We start from the raw sequence: 16,285 nt of genomic DNA, 5'->3' as shown, positions 1-16,285 counted from the left end.
CAAAACCTACATTTGTGTAATCTTGAAGGTCAAGCTCGGCGCAAAAGTTCCCTAAAAGAGCAAGTAATACTAATCTTGTAGGTTGCCCTGAACACTAAGTGGCCCATATTTGAGATTTTGGCTATTCATTTATCTGTACTTCAGAATAGTCCAGAACTGTTTCTTGAGGGAGCTACTGATCCGTTTCCATGGATGTGGCAGTTAATTTTATGTGTCAACTTGACCGGGTTAAGGATGCCCAGAAATGCTGGCAAAACATTATTTCTGACTATGTCTGTGAGGAAGATTCTGGAAGAGCTTAGCATTTGAATCAGTAGGCTGAGCAAAGAAGATCCACCCTCACCAATGTGGGTGGGCACCACCCAATTCATTAAGGGCTTGGATAGTACCAAAAGGCAGAGGAAGGTCTAGTTTGCTCTCACTTCTTGAGCTAAGGCATCCATCTTCTTGTGTCCCTGGTTCTCAGGCTCTCAGATTCCAGGACTTACACCAGTGTACCACTCCCCCAACTCCCACCCTACTCCCCACTCCACCCCTTGTTCTCAGGCCTTTAGACTCAACTGAATCACACCACTGGCTTTCCTAGTTCTCCAGCTTACAGACAGCAGATCATAGGACTTCTTAACCTCCATTGTCATGTGAGCTGATTCCCAGAATACATTTCCTCTTATGTGTCCATATACATCCTACTTGGTTTGCCTTCCGCAAGTGATGACTGTGTGGACCTTCATCCAAACACCTGTCTTGGATTGGCATTTTAAATTTCCTAAGATTAACTTAACATTACCGGTCTTAATCAGTTTTCTGTTGCTTATAACAGAGTACCTGAAACTGGGTAGTTGATAAAGAAAAGGAATTTATTTCTTACAATTAAAGAAGCTGAGAAGTTCAAGGTGGAAGGGTCACATCTGGTGAGAGGCTTCTTGCTGGTATAGACTCTGCAGAGTTCTGAGGTGGTTCAAGACATCACATGGCAAGGGGGCTGAGCACGCTAGCTCAGGTCTCTCTTCCTCTTCTTATAAAGCCACCACTCCCCACTGCCATAACCCATTAATCCATTAACCCATTAATGTATTAATCCATGAATCAGCTCTGTGCCCTCTGACCCAATTACCACTTAAATGCCCCACCTCTCAATACTGCCACATTGAAGATTAATTTCAACATGGGTTTTGGAGGGGACAATATTCAAACCATAGCACTACCCTATCTTTTGATGGTTGCAACATATGGATCTTTCCCTAATTGGCAACAGAAAATGTCTGGCACTGTGTTCACAATCTGCTCTGCAAATCTTATCAAAAGCACATTTTACAAGAAATAATATTTTTGGAGCATTGCTTAAGAGAAATGAAGTCCAATCCCAGCACTTTGGGAGGCCAAGGCAGGAGGATTGCTTGAAGCCAGGAGTTCGAGCCCAACCTGGACGACATACGACATAGTGAGACTCTGTCTCCATCTTAAAAAAAAAAAAAAAAAAAGAAAGAAAGAAAGAAAAGAAAAGAAAAGACATAAATGAAGTCCAGCCTCAGATATTTAAAATTTTTTCCTTGGACCAGTTAATCCATTAGCAAGCTTTGTATTTGATCATCATTGTTTTGGCCCCACACAGATCACTTAGTGAATTTTCATCTCCTTATACATTTACTCTATGGTGAAGGTGTCCTATACGAACAGACTTATTGAAGCTCATTTTTATGTGTTGCAGAAAAGTTGCCAAAGCTACCTTACATATTTGTTTTTCAAAATGTGATCCTGGGAACAGCAGTTTTGACATCACCTGGAAATTTGTTGGAAATAGAGAATCTCGGACCCTACTCCAGACCTATTGAGTCAGAATCTGCTTTTTAACGAGACCCCCAGGTGATCTGTATGCACATTAAAGTTTAACAAACATTGCCTTAACCTATATTCTTCTTTGCCAGAAAGCACAGACAAAAATAATAACAAAAACCAAAAAACCATACAAACAAAAAACCCTCATATTTCAGAAATAAGAAAAGCTTTGGTTCTCCCAAAACTCTTCTTATTGCTAGGTTATTCCTTTCCTAGTTTTATTTTCCTTTTACCTTATTCTCATAACTATGGTATGAGTTTATAGTAGTGTTTCAGTTATCTAGTCTTGTATACCAAACTATCCCAAAACATAGTGACTTAAAACAAAGTCCACATTTATTTTGTTCACAAATACACACTTTGGGCAGAGCTTGGCAGGACAGCTTGTCTATGCTCCACATGGCATCAGCTGGGGCCGCTCAAAGGCTGGAAGCTGGAATCATCTGAAGGTTTGCTCACTGATATGGTTTGGCTGTGTCCCCACCCAAATCTCAACTTGAATTATATCTGCCAGAATTCCCACTTGTTGTGGGAGGGACCCAGGGAGAGGTAATTGAATCATGGGGGCTGGTAATTCCCATACTATTCTCGTGATAGTGAATAAGTCTCACGAGATCTGATGCGTTTATCAGGGATTTCCACTTTTGCTTCTTCCTCATTTTTCTCTTGCTGCTGCCAGGTAAGAAGTGCCTTTCACCTCCCACCACGATTCAGAGGCCTGCCCAGCCATGTGGAACTGTAAGTCCAATTAAACCTTTCTTCCCAGTCTCAGGTATGTCTTTATCAGCAGCATGACAATGGACTAATATACTCACTTATATGCTGTTCGATGACAAGACAAAAACAACTGGGGCTATGGCCAGAACACCTACATGTCACCTGTCCATATGACTGACATAGTGGCTGGGTACCCACTGGGTACCACAAGATTCTATCCCAAGATAGAATGAGCCGAGCAGGAACTATATTGCCTTTTATGACCTAGCTTTGGAAGTTAAGTAGCATTACTACTACCACATTTTTTCCTCAAGGCAGAAACACAGTCCTTCCCAGGGAAGGAAAATAGAGCCCATCCTTCAATTGAGAAATGAGAAGATTCTGGAAGGGATGGGAAATACTGCTGTGGCTGTTTTGGAAAATGAAAGCTGCTACAACTCTACTCATACTTTTAAAAACAGTTTTAATTTTTTTGTGGAGAGAGTTGGGCATGAATTAATAATTAACAAATTAATAAGGCTATTTATTAGAAGTAAATGGCTTTGGGCCAGGCATGGTGGCTCATGCCTGTAATCTTAGCACTTTGAGAGGCCGAGGTGGGCGGATTGCCTGAGCTCAGCAGTTCAAGACCAGCCTGGCCAATGTGGTGAAACCCCATCTCTACTAAAATACAATAAAAAAAGAAAAAAAAATTAGCTGGATGTGGTGGCACATGCCTGTAGTCCCAGCTACTCCAGAGGCTGAGGCACAAGAATTGCTGGAACCCGGGAAGTGGAGGTTGCAGTGAGCCGAGATTGAGCCACTGCACTCCAGCCTGGGTGACAGAGCAAGACTCCATCGCAAAGAAAAAAATAAATAAATAAAATAATTTTTTTTTCTTTCTAAACCTGTTGTACATCTTTACTTTCTAGTAAAGCAAATAACATGGGATGACCAGGAAAATCATTAAAATTTATGAAAATGTATCTCTTGCTCCTGATGTTGGCAGCTGATCTAATCCCAACAGGTTCTAGCCCATGTATTATTTTGAATACATATTAAGGTCAGAGTGTCTGCTTTAAAGTCTCAAATGAAATGTGCATAGAGGTCACCTAGGGGAGTCTTATTAAAATGCAGATTTTAATCCAGTCTGAGGTACCCCTGAGATTCTGCGTTTCTAATAAGCTCCCAGGAGATGCTAATGCTGCTGGTCCACGGACTACACTATGAGTAACAAGGTGTCAGATAGCAGTAGCTCTAAGATGTGTGCCCTGGGAATCTTATTTGCTGGGACCTCTCCCATGTTCCTGGATGCTAATCACAAGATTGAGGTTAATTCCTTCCTTCAGTTCTGAGGGCAAACCAGAGTCCCATTGGAGATGGCTGATTTTACCCTAAGTCTACCCAGAAGATGAGTCTTTAATTTCCTCTGCTGAACCTAAAGCCTCCTCTGTGGGTCTGAAGGACTCAGGCCTAGGTGATGTGGAGCAGCAAGAAAACCACATTCACCAGTTTGCTCGAAGCTCTCTTGACGAGCTACAGGCCCTTCTCACATCTTTTCTGCCAGTGTGAATCTTGCCAAGTTTGGTTTTTCTGATCCTAGACTCTGCGAGCTGGACCAGCAGCTGTGCAAACACTGGCCTTTTCAATAATGCCATTTTCCCCTTCTACACTCTCAAACCACACTGACTCTACCTTGAAAGATTTCATCTCTGTTTGGGGCTGTGTTACTGAATTGTCATATTGCATGCCTCCTATATATAAGCTAGAGCAGCTTCTGATTTAGTCCTGAGTCATTCTGGTCCTCAAAGACCCAGGAGATTTGGGTAGGATTACTAGATGCTACACATTTTCTTTTTTTTTTTTTTTGCACAAATATCTGATGTAATAGGGCGAGAGCACTGACATTGTGCTGAAAAGGTCTCAGTGCTGTGAGCTCAGCTGTTTATTACTCCACATGAAGTGTTGTGAACCTCAATTAGAAGTGATTATAAAAATTCCTACCTCAGAACATGGTTGAAAAGAAAATTAGGGCAAATAGTACAAGTTATTTTCAGATTAAAAATATGAAACAAATGAAAAAGCCCAGGCTGGTGGTCAAACTACCCCAGTAGCAGTTATAGACATACTCTGCTACTATAGCAGAGAAGACATAATTTTATCTTATGTCCAGTCTTCCCAAAAGCATAATTCAAGGACCAGTGCATCAGAATCACCTGGAATGTTTTTTAAAAAGTAAATCTTCAAGTCTCATTTTAGTTGTAACTGAATCTGAATCCCTGAAGAGGAAGGTGGGTGTCTAGTAATTTGCATTGTAAGCAAGCCCCTCAAATGATTCTTATGCACACTGAAGTTTTGAGAACCAGACTGCAGTCCCTACCATGGGGGTGGTTGGTTGACCTCTGCTGGGTTAGGCTTCAGGGTGACCTCATAGACAATTTGGATTTTTTTCTACTCATTCCCAAACCCCAAACCCCAAATCTTGCTCTTCTCAGTTCCAGTCCTAGCTCGATTTCTGCAGTCTCCCATTTGTAAGTTTAACTCTTCCTCTAGTTTCTCTCTATCTGGCTGTCATTCTAGACCTCCTGGGTGCCCTTCCTGAAGCCTCAGCTTTTAGTCTTCCTCCAGGTTTTCCTCCTAAGTGTGCCCTCAGGATCCCCATACTAAATTCTCAGGCAAGCTTCTCCTGCCCCCTGGGGAGTAATTATCACAGCCTTCTCTTTTTGAGCTAGCTCTTAGGGTGTCTGGGCTACAATGCATCCTGTGAGTCAGCCCAGTTAGGGGAAAAGAAGGCTCACCAACAAGTCAGGTCCTGTGGGGATCATCTCTTCACTCTGAAAGAAGGTACAGTGACAAACCATCCCCACCCATTGCTTGCTGGGAAGCCAGAAGGACTCCAGCAATGAGCACAGAAGTGGCCCATAAGCACTCTTCTCCTAACTCATTGCAGAGGACAATTCAGACCTCTAGGGAGTTCTGAAATTGATCCAGTGCGGAGTAGTTCCCATTCACTTTCACCATCCTAGAACCAGTGGAAACTAGGGACCACTCAGGTCACATCCGGATGTTTCATCCATACCAGGCCTCAGTGATGTTCTCTGTTCTTAGCTTTCACAGACAGAAATATATGTTAATAAAGTGAGCCTTTGTCTCATAGATAAGTACCAATACAGCTTCTGCTGGCTTTGCTAGCAGATGTATATAAGTCAAGTTCTAGTTAGTCTAGCTATGAATCTGAGCCTTAAGACAATCCTACTTGGCTTATTGTCCTGGAATCTTTTTCTGGCACATATATGTGTTCCTGAGGATGTGGGAATATTTGAGGATGTAGATTTTATTCCAAATAACATTCATTCCTCTTGTCAGTGGCTCTGTAGGATACTATCGATTACTATAGTCCTCTTATTCTTCACCAAGTGAAATGATAGTTGCTTAATGTATAAATCTATATTAAAAAGAAAATTTTAATCGACAATAAAATACAATAATTATTACATTTTAATCTACAATAAAAGAAAATATTCTGTTAGTTGGCATTAAAATGCTGACCTGCTGGATTTGTGTAGGGGATGGTAGCTCAGTCTGCATGCTTACTTTTGTAAATAGTTTTATTGGAACACAGCCACATATATATGTATTTTTACATATGGTCTATAGCTGCTTTCTCACCACAGTAGCAAGAAGGGAATAGTTGTGACAGGATCATATGACCCTCAAAGCTTAAAACATTAACTATTTGGCTTTTTACAGGAAAAATTTGTAACCCCGCTATAGACTATAAGCATCTAGAGATCATAGAACAGGTTTAGTTTGATTATTTTGTAGAGAACTCAGCACAACTCTATACACCTAATAAGTACATCTTGGTGTGTTTGGTGATTTCCAGAGGTTAAGTAAATAGGGCTTTTAAACTTCTATATGGAAGGGGAAAAAAGATTGAAAGACACAAAACATGTTATCATGGTTATCTTTGAATAGTAGGATTATAGAGCAGTTTAATTTTCTTCTTTTTCATTTCTGGATTTGCTAGATGTCCTTCAATGAATATTTATTACACACACATACACACACACACACACACATCCCAAAAACTCCCCGCACTCCCAGGATATTTGGTGGGTCTAGTTCTTTAAACAAAACAACAATATGGAAATTATTTTTTCTAAGTCAATGTGGAGATGAGAATAGAGGGAAAATGTCTTTCATAATCAAATCATAATTAAAACAGTATTATTCAAAAGCCTCTTTTAGCATTTTGCTCCTCTTATAAATATTCATGAAGGTCTGTCAATCTAAAGAAAAATAATGGATTAGGATTATTCTATAACGTATTTTACAACCCTAAACCCAGGTCATAATCCTTAGTAGGTAACAGGCAGTCATATTTTCTAGATTACTATTACTGAACTGTGTATTAGTTAGGACATTGTGGTTGCAGTTGACAGAAAGCTGACTCAACCTGTGCCAAAAAGAAGAGGCATTTATTGGCACACACACTCAAACCACAGGAAGGATGTAGGAGCAACTGGAACCAGCTCAAACACCATCAGCTTTCCAGATCTCTCCCCCTACTTCTTTCTGTGGCGTGGGAATCATTCTCACAAGCCAGCACACTAGATCTAGTTTGAAAAATGGCAGGAGGATTCTGATAGGTCTGCTTGAGTCATGTGCTCATTCCTGCTTGGGGGAGGGGAGGTGGAAATATATTCTGCTGCAAAGTGTGGGTGGGGGTAAAGAGAAAGTGAGTTTTGGCTGGGTACAGTGGTGCACGCCTGTAAACCCAGCTACTCAGGAGGCTGAGGCAGAAGAATTGCTTGAGAGATCTGGCAAGATGGCCGAATAGGAACAGCTCCCAGCGAGACCAATGCAGAAGGTGGGTGATTTCTGCATTTCCACCTGAGGTACCTGGTTCATCTCATTGGGACTGGTTAGACAGTGGGTATAGCCAATGAAGGGCAAGCAGAAGCAGGGTGGGGCGTTGCCTCATCCGGGAAGTGCAAAGGGCCGGGACCTCCCTCCCTAGCCAAGGGAAGCCATGAGGGACTGTGCTATCTGGCCCAGATGCTTTTCCCATGGTTTTTGCAACCTGCAGACCAGGAGATCCCCTCGTGTGCCTATACCACCAGGGTCCTAGATTTCAAGCACAAAATTGGGCAGCTATTTGAGTAGACACTGAGCTAGCTGCAGCAGTTTTTTTTTTGTACCCCAGTGATGCCTGGAACCCTGGTGAGACAGAACTGTTCACTCCACTGGAAAGAGGGCTGAAGCCAGGGAGCCAAGTGGTCTCACTTACAGGTCCCACTCCCATGGAGCCCAGCAAGCTAAGAACCACTAGCTTGACATTTTTGCTGCCAGCACAGCAGTCTGAAGTCGACCTGGGATGATCAAGCTTGGTGGTGGGAGGTGTGTCCACCATTACTGAGGCTTGAGTAGGCAGTTTTCCCCTGACAGTGTTGAGGAAGCTGGGAAGTTTGGATTGGGCAGATCTCACTGCAGTGCGACAAAGTGGCTGTGGCCAGACTGCCTCCCTAGATTCCTCCTCACTGGCAGGGCATCTCTGAAAGAAAGGCAGTAGCACCAGTCAGGGGTTTATAGATAAAACTCCCATCCCCCTGGGACAGGGCACCTGGGGGAAAGGGCAGCTGTGGGCACAGCTTCAGCAGGCTTAAACATTCCTGCCTGCTGGCTCTGAAGAGAGCAGCAAATCTCCCAGCACAGCACTAGAGCTCTGCTAAGGGACAGACTGCCTCCTCAAGTGGGTCCTGATCCCCATGCCTCCTGACTGGGAGAACTCCCAACAGGGGTTGACAGACACCTCATACAGGAGAGCTCTGGCTGGCATCAGGTGGGTGCCCCTCTGGGACAAAGCTTCCAGAGGAAGGAGCAGGCAGCAATCTTTGCTATTCTGGGGCCTCCACTGGTAATACCCAGGTAAACGGGGTCTAGAGTGGAGCTCCAGCAAACTCCAGCAGACCTGCAGAAGAGGGGCCTGACAGAAGAAAAACTAACAAACAGAAAGCAGTAACATCAACATCAACAAAAAGGACACCCACACAAAATCCCTATCCAAAGGTCACCAGCATCAAAGACCAAAGGTAGATAAATTCATGAAGATGAGGCAAAACCAGCACAAAAATGCTGAAAATTCAAAAACCAGAATGCCTTTTCTCCTCCAAATGATCACAACTCCTCTCCAGCAAGAGCCCAAAACTGGACAGAGAATGAGTTTGACAAATTGACAGAAGTAGGCTTCAGAAGGTGGGTAATTACGAATCCTCTGAGCTAACGAAGCATATTCTAACCCAATGCAAGGAAGCTAAGAACCTTGATAAAAGGTTACAGGAACTGCTAACTAGAATAACCAGTTTAGAGAAAAACATAAATGACCTAATGGAGCTGAAAAACACAGCACAAGAACTTCGTGAAGCATACACAAGTATCAATGGCCAAATTGATCAAGTGGAAGAAAGGATATCAGAGATTGAAGATCAGCTTAATGAAATAAGGCACAAAGACAAGATTAGAGAAAAAAGAATGAAAAGGAACAAACAAAGCCGCCAAGAATATGGGACTATGTGAAAAGACCAAACCTATGATTGACTGGCGTCCCTGAAAGTGATGGGGAGAATGGAACCAAGTTGGAAACACACTTCAGGATAGTATTCAGGAGAACTTCCCCAACCTAGCAAGACAAGCCAACATTCAAATTCAGGAAATATAGAGAACACCACTAAGATACTCCTCGAGAAGAGCAACCCGAAGACACATAATTTTCAGATTCTCCAAGGTTGAAATGAAGGAAAAAATGTTAAAGGCAGCCAGAGAGAAAGGTCAGGTTACCTACAAAGGGAAGCTCATCAGACCAACAGCAGATCTCTCCGCAGAACCCCTACAAGCCAGAAGCCCCTACAAGCCCACTCGGAGGGCGGGGGGGCAATATTCAAAATTCTTAAAGAAAAGAATTTTCAACCCAGAATTTCATATCCAGCCGAACTAAGCTTCATAAGCGAAGGAGAAATAAAATCCTTTCCAGACAAGCAAATGCTGAGGGATTTTGTTACCACTAGGCCTGCCTTACAAGAGCTCCTGAAGGAAACACTAAATATGGAAAGGAAAAACTGGTACCAGCCACTGTAAAAACATACCAAATTGTAAAGACCATCAACACTATGAATCAACTGCATCAACTAATGTGCAAAATAAACAACTAGCATCATGATGACAGGATCAAATTCACACATAACAATATTAGCCTTAAATGTAAATGGGCTGAATGCCCCAATTACAAGACACAGACTGGCAAATTAGAAAAAGAGTCAAGACCCATAGGTGTGCTGTATTCAGGAGATCCATCCCTTGTGCAAAGACACACGTAGGCTCAAAATAAAGGAATGGAGGAATATTTACCAAGCAAATGAAAAGCAAAAAAAAAAAAAGCAGGGGCTGCAATCCTAGTCTAATAACACAGGCTTTAAACCAACAAAGATCCAAAAAACAAAGAAGGGCATTACATAATGGTAAAGGGATCAATGCACAAGTAGAGCTAACTATCCTAAATATACATATGCACCCAATAAAGGAGCACCCAGATTCATAAAGCAAGATCTTAGAGACCTGTAAAGAGACTTAGACTCCCACACAATAATAGTGAAAGACTTTAACACCCCACTGTCAATACTAGATGGATCAATGAGATAGAAAATTAACAAGGATATTCAGGACTTGAACTCAGCTCTGGACCAAGTGGACCTAATAGACATCTATAGAACTCTCCACCCCAAATCAACAGAATACACATTCCTCTCAGTACCACACAGCACTTATTCTAAAAATCAACCACATAACTGGAAGTAAAACACTCCTCAGCAAATGCAAAAGAATGGAAATCATAACAAACTGTCTCTCAGACCACAGTGCAATCAAATTAGAACTCAGGATTAAGAAACTCACTCAAAACCACACAACTACATGGAAACTGAACAACCTGCTCCTGAATGACTACTAGGTAAATAACGAAATTAAGGCAGAAATAAGTAAGTTATTTGAAACCAATGAGAACAAAGAGCACACCAGAATCTCTGGGACATGGCTAAAGCAGTGTTAAGAGGGAAATTTATAGCACTAAATGCCCACATCAGAAAGTGGGAAAAATCTAACATCAAAACCGTAACATCACAATTAAAAGAACTAGAGAAGCAAGAGCAAACAAATTCAAAAGCTAGCAGAAGACAAGAAATAACTAGGATCAGAGGAGAACTGAAGGAGATAGAGACATAAAAACCCTCCAAAAAAAATCAGTGAATCCAGGAGCTAGTTTTTTCAAAAGACTGACAAAATAAATAGACCACTAGCCAGACTAATAAAGAAGAAAAGAGAGAAGAATCAAATAGACACAATAAAAAATGATAAAGGGGATATCACCATTGATCCCACAGAAATACAAACTACCATCAGAGAATACTATAAACATCTCTACACACACACACACACACACACACACACACAAAACCCCTAGAAAATCTAGAAGAAATGGGTACATTCCTAGACACATACACCCTCCCAAGTCTAAACCAGGAAGCAGTTGAATCCCTGAATAGACCAATAACAACTTCTGAAATTGAGGCAGTCATAGCCTACCAACCAAAAAAAAGCCCAGGACCAGATGGAGTCACAGCTGAATTCTACCAGAATTACAAAGAAGAGCTGGTACCATTACTTCTGGAAGGATTCCAAACAAAAGAAAAGAGGGACTCCTCCCTAATTCATTTTATGTGGCCAGCATCATCCTGATACCAAAACCTGCCAGAGACACAACAAAAAAAGAAAATTTCAGGCCAATATCCCTAATGAACATCGATGTGAAAATCCTCAATAAAATACTGGCAAACCAAATCCAGCAGCACATCAAAAAGCTGATCCACCATGATCAAGTTGGCTTCATCCCTGTGATGCAAGGCTGGTTCAACATATGCAAATCAATAAATGTAATCCATCACATAAACAAAACAAATGACAAAAACTGCATGATTATCTCAATAGATGCAGAAAAGAACTTCAATAAAATTCAACATCTCTTAATGATAAAAGCTCTCAATAAACTAGGTATTCAGGGAAAGTATCTCAAATTAATAAAAGCAGTTTATGACAAATCCTTAGCCAATATCATACTGAATGGGCAAAAGCTGGAAGCATTCCCTTTGAAAACCAGCACAAGACAAGGATGCCCTCTCTCACCACTCCTATTCAACATAGTATTGGAATTTCTTGCTAGAGCAATCAGGCAAGAGAAAGAAATAAAGGGTATTCAAATAGTAAGAGAGGAAGTCAAATCGTCTCTGTTTGCAGACGACATGATTGTATATTTAGAAAACTCCATCGTCTCAGTCCCAAAACTCCTTAAGCTGATAAGCAACTTCAGCAAAGTCTCAGGATACAAAATCAATGTGCAAAAATCACAAGCATTCCTATACACCAATAATAGAGAGCCAAATCATGAGTGAACTCCCATTCACAACTGCTACAAAGAGAATAAAATACCTAGGAATACAACTTACAAGGGATGAGAAGGACCTTTTCAAGGAGAACTATAAACCACTGCTCAAGAAAATAAGAGAGGACACAAACAAAGGGAAAAAGAAATTTCATGCTCATGGATAGAAAGAATCAATATCATGAAAATGGCCATATTGCCCAAAGTAATTTATAGATTCAATGCTATTCCCATCAAAATACCACTGATTTTCTTCACAGAATTAGAAAAAGCTACTTTAAATTTCATATGGAACCCAAAACAAGCCTGTATAGCCAAGACAATCCTAAGGAAAAAGAACAAAGCTGGAGGCATCACACGACCTGACTTCAAACTATACTATAAGGCTACAGTAACCAAAACAGCATGATACTGGTACCAAAACAGATACATAGACCAATGGAACAGAACAGAGGCCTCAGAAATAACACCACACATCTACAACCATCTGATCTTTGACAAACCTGATGAAAACAAGCAATGAGGAAAGGATTCCCTTTTAATAAATAGTGCTGGGAAAACTGGCTAGCCATATGCAAAAAACTGAAACTGGACCCCTTCCTTACACCTTATACAAAAATTAACTGAAGATGGATTAAAGACTTAAATGTAAGACCTAAAACCATAAAAACTCTGGAAGAAAACCTAGGCAATATGCTTCAGGACATAGGCATGGGAAAAGACTTCATGTCTAAAACACCAAAAGCAATGGCAACAAAAGCTAAAATTGGCAAATGGGATCTAATGAAACTAAAGAGCTTCTGCACAGCAAAAGAAACTACCATCAGAGTGAACAGGCAACCTACAGAATGGGAGAAAATTTTTGCAATCTATCCATCTGACAAAGGTCTAAGATCCAGAATCTTCAAGGAACTTAAACAAATTTACAAGAAAAAAACAAACAACCCCATCAAAAAGTGGGTGAAGGACATGAACAAACACTTCTCAAAAGAAGATATCTATGCAGCCACCAAACATATGAAAAAAAGCTCATCATCACTGGTCATGAGAGAAATGCAAATCAAAACCACAATGAGATACCATCTCACACCAGTTAGAATGGTGATCATTAAAAAGTCAGGAAACAACAGATGCTGGAGAGGATGTGGAGAAATAGGAATGCTTTTATACTGTTCGTGGGAGTGTAAATTAGTTCAGCCATTGTGGAAGACAGTGTGGCAATTCCTCAAGGATCTAGAACCAGAAATACCATTTGACCCAGCAATCCCATTACTGGGTATATATCCAAAGGATTATAAATCATTCTACTATAAAGACACATGCACATGTATGTTTATTGCAGCACTGTTTACAACAGCAAAGACTTGGAACCAACCCAAATGCCCATCAATGATAGACTGGATGAAGAAAATGTGGCACATGTATGCCACAGAGTACTATGCAGCCATAACAAAGAATGAGTTCATGTCCTTTGCAGGGACATGGATGAAGCTGGAAAACATCGTTCTCAGCAAACTAACAAAGGGACAGAAAACCAAACACCACATGTTCTCACTCTTAAGTGGGAGTTGAACAATGAGAACACATGGACACAGGGAAGGGAATATCACATACCAGTGCCTGTTGGGGGTAGGGGGCTAGGGGAGGGAGAGCATTATGACAAATACCTAATGCATGCGGGGCTTAATACCTAGATGACGGTTGATGGGTGCAACAAACCACCATGGCACATGTATACCTATGTAACAAACCTGCACATTCTGCACATGTATCCCAGAACTTAAAGTAAAAAAAAAAGAAAAGAAAAGAAAGAATCGCTTGAATCCAGGAGGCAGAGGCTGCAGTGAGCCGAGATTGCACCACTGTACTCCAGCCTGGGTGACAGAGCAAGACTCCGTCTCAAAAAAATAGAATGTGAGTTTCTATCAGCAGAAGCAGAGGAAGTGGAGGAGTTGCAGTCATGCGTGGGGCTTTATTTTGGAGTGGCAGTCACTGTAATTAGCATCAACTCACTATAGATACATGGCCCAAATGTATGAAGAGAGCCTGGATTCTATATGTAGCCCCCCTATACGGGAGGTGTCGATTTCCGAGGTGTCAGTTACCCACTGTCAATCAACCACAGTTCAAAAATAGGTAAGTACAGTACAATAAGATATATTGAGAGGAAGAGTGAAACCACATTCACGTGACTTTTATTACAATATATTCTCATAATTGCTCTCTTTTATTACTATTTATTGTTGTTAATCTCTTACTATGCCTAATTATGAATTAAACTTTATCATGGGTATGTATGTATAAGAAAAAACCAAAGTATATAATATGTGTGTATATATGTGTGTATGTGTGTATATATGTATATATATGTATGGTTTGGTACTATCCGTGGTTTCAGACATCCACTGGGGGTCTTGGTACCTATCCCCCTACAGATAAGGGGACTACTGTACACAGGTAAGTTGGTGAATAAAGTTCATCTCCGGAACCCCATGTTATTTAAAATCCTTAAAGGTCATTCATCAAATGCCACTAAAATCAGGCCTCCACTCCCTTCCTCCCCCTCTCATTGATGAAAAACCAAGTGGAACCCTGTTTCTTCTCTTCCCCCAGCATTTTGCTCTCCACCCTGCCTGTCAGAATCCTGATCACTCCCATTATCTTCACCTCCGTTCAAGAGGGAAGAAGAACTTAAACTGCTCCCCAAAGAATCAACTCCAATGCCACTAAGACTTCAGTGAGCGTCAGAGTCACCCGGAGGTCTTGCTAAAACACCGGTTCTTGGGTCCCATCCCCACAGAGTCTGAGTAAGTAGGTACAGGGTGAGTGCAGCCCATGCACAAATAATGCTGGTGCTGTTGGTCTAGGGACCACACTTTGAGTAGCACTGATACCATCCACGCCTCAAAACCCATGTTTGCATAGTTATCTCGAAACATCAGTGGTTTTAGCCCAGGGGTGATTTTGCCCCCTAGGAGATACTTGGCAATGTCTGGAGACATTTTTGATTGCCACTAATTGGAGAGGTGGGAGTGAGTCCTACTGGGACGTAGGAAGCAGAAGCTAGGGATGCTGCTAAATATCTTATAATGCACAACACAGCCCCCAAAAGAAAAAATTATCTGACTCAAGATATCAATAGTGCAGAAACCTTACTTTAGTTCCTAGGGTCACGAGATGGTAACCCATGGGCCAAAGATGAACTTTGCAAGTGGTAACGTTTGTCCTCTACCTCGTTCTAATAGGCCAAACCAAAGAGCAGATTGTAGCACAATCAGCTTAACATCTGTCTGTTGTCTTATACAATGCTTAGTTATTGTATTATAAGTGTGGCCCCTGGAGGCATCTGAGTTTGCAACCTTCCGATCTCATCTAACCTCTTTATTTTATAGATGAGGAAGGAGCTATGATATGGGCCAAAAGATTTGCCTAAGGTTTAATAGGGAAACCAGATCTAGAATCTAAGCCTGTGACAGTGATCACAATGTCAGTTTGAATCAATATACACACACAGGTACCCTCTAGTACAGTCAGGTGTAGCTATATAATTCATTCATTTATTTATTCTTTCAGCATTAATTCCCCTGTATACAGTGTTCTTATTTGCATACACAAGATCACATAGTTATACACATAAATCAAAGGTTCTCATGTATTACCTAACAATAGCATTGGACACACGACATATTTGGCCCGTGATTTATTTAGCATCCCCTCCAAATGTTTAAAGATAGAGATGTTCCAGCAACAAGTTCTATTTTTGAAATACCAAATTGAAGCCTGGAACTTGTTATGAGACCGGATGGCTCTTTCAGCTAGCGATGCAGAGTGAAAACAGCTGGCCCTTTAAATTATGTGCACTGTGGCCAAACCATTTCTCTACCCTTCAAAGATGCTTTGCACTGTCTGGGATATTTTTTATCCTCATCACTTTAGCATTTAAAAACTTGTTTTTTAAAAAAGTAGGGGCCGGGCGCGGTGGCTCAAGCCTGTAATCCCAGCACTTTGGGAGGCTGAGACGGGCGGATCACGAGGTCAGGAGATGGAGACCTGGCTAACACAGTGAAACCCCGTCTCTACTAAAAAATACAGAAAACTAGCCGGGCGAGGTGGCGGGCGCCTGTAGTCCCAGCTACTCAGGAGGCTGAGGCAGGAGAATGGCGTAAACCCGGAGGCGGAGCTTGCAGTGAGCTGAGATCCGGCCACTGCACTCCAGCCTGGGCGACAGAGCGAGACTCTGTCTCAAAAAATAAATAAATAAAT

Source organism: Trachypithecus francoisi, unplaced genomic scaffold (assembly GCF_009764315.1).
Source record: "Trachypithecus francoisi isolate TF-2019V2 unplaced genomic scaffold, Tfra_2.0 Lachesis_group6, whole genome shotgun sequence".
Taxonomy (NCBI): Eukaryota; Metazoa; Chordata; class Mammalia; order Primates; family Cercopithecidae; genus Trachypithecus; species Trachypithecus francoisi.
Note: the sequence above shows the minus strand (reverse complement) of the source record.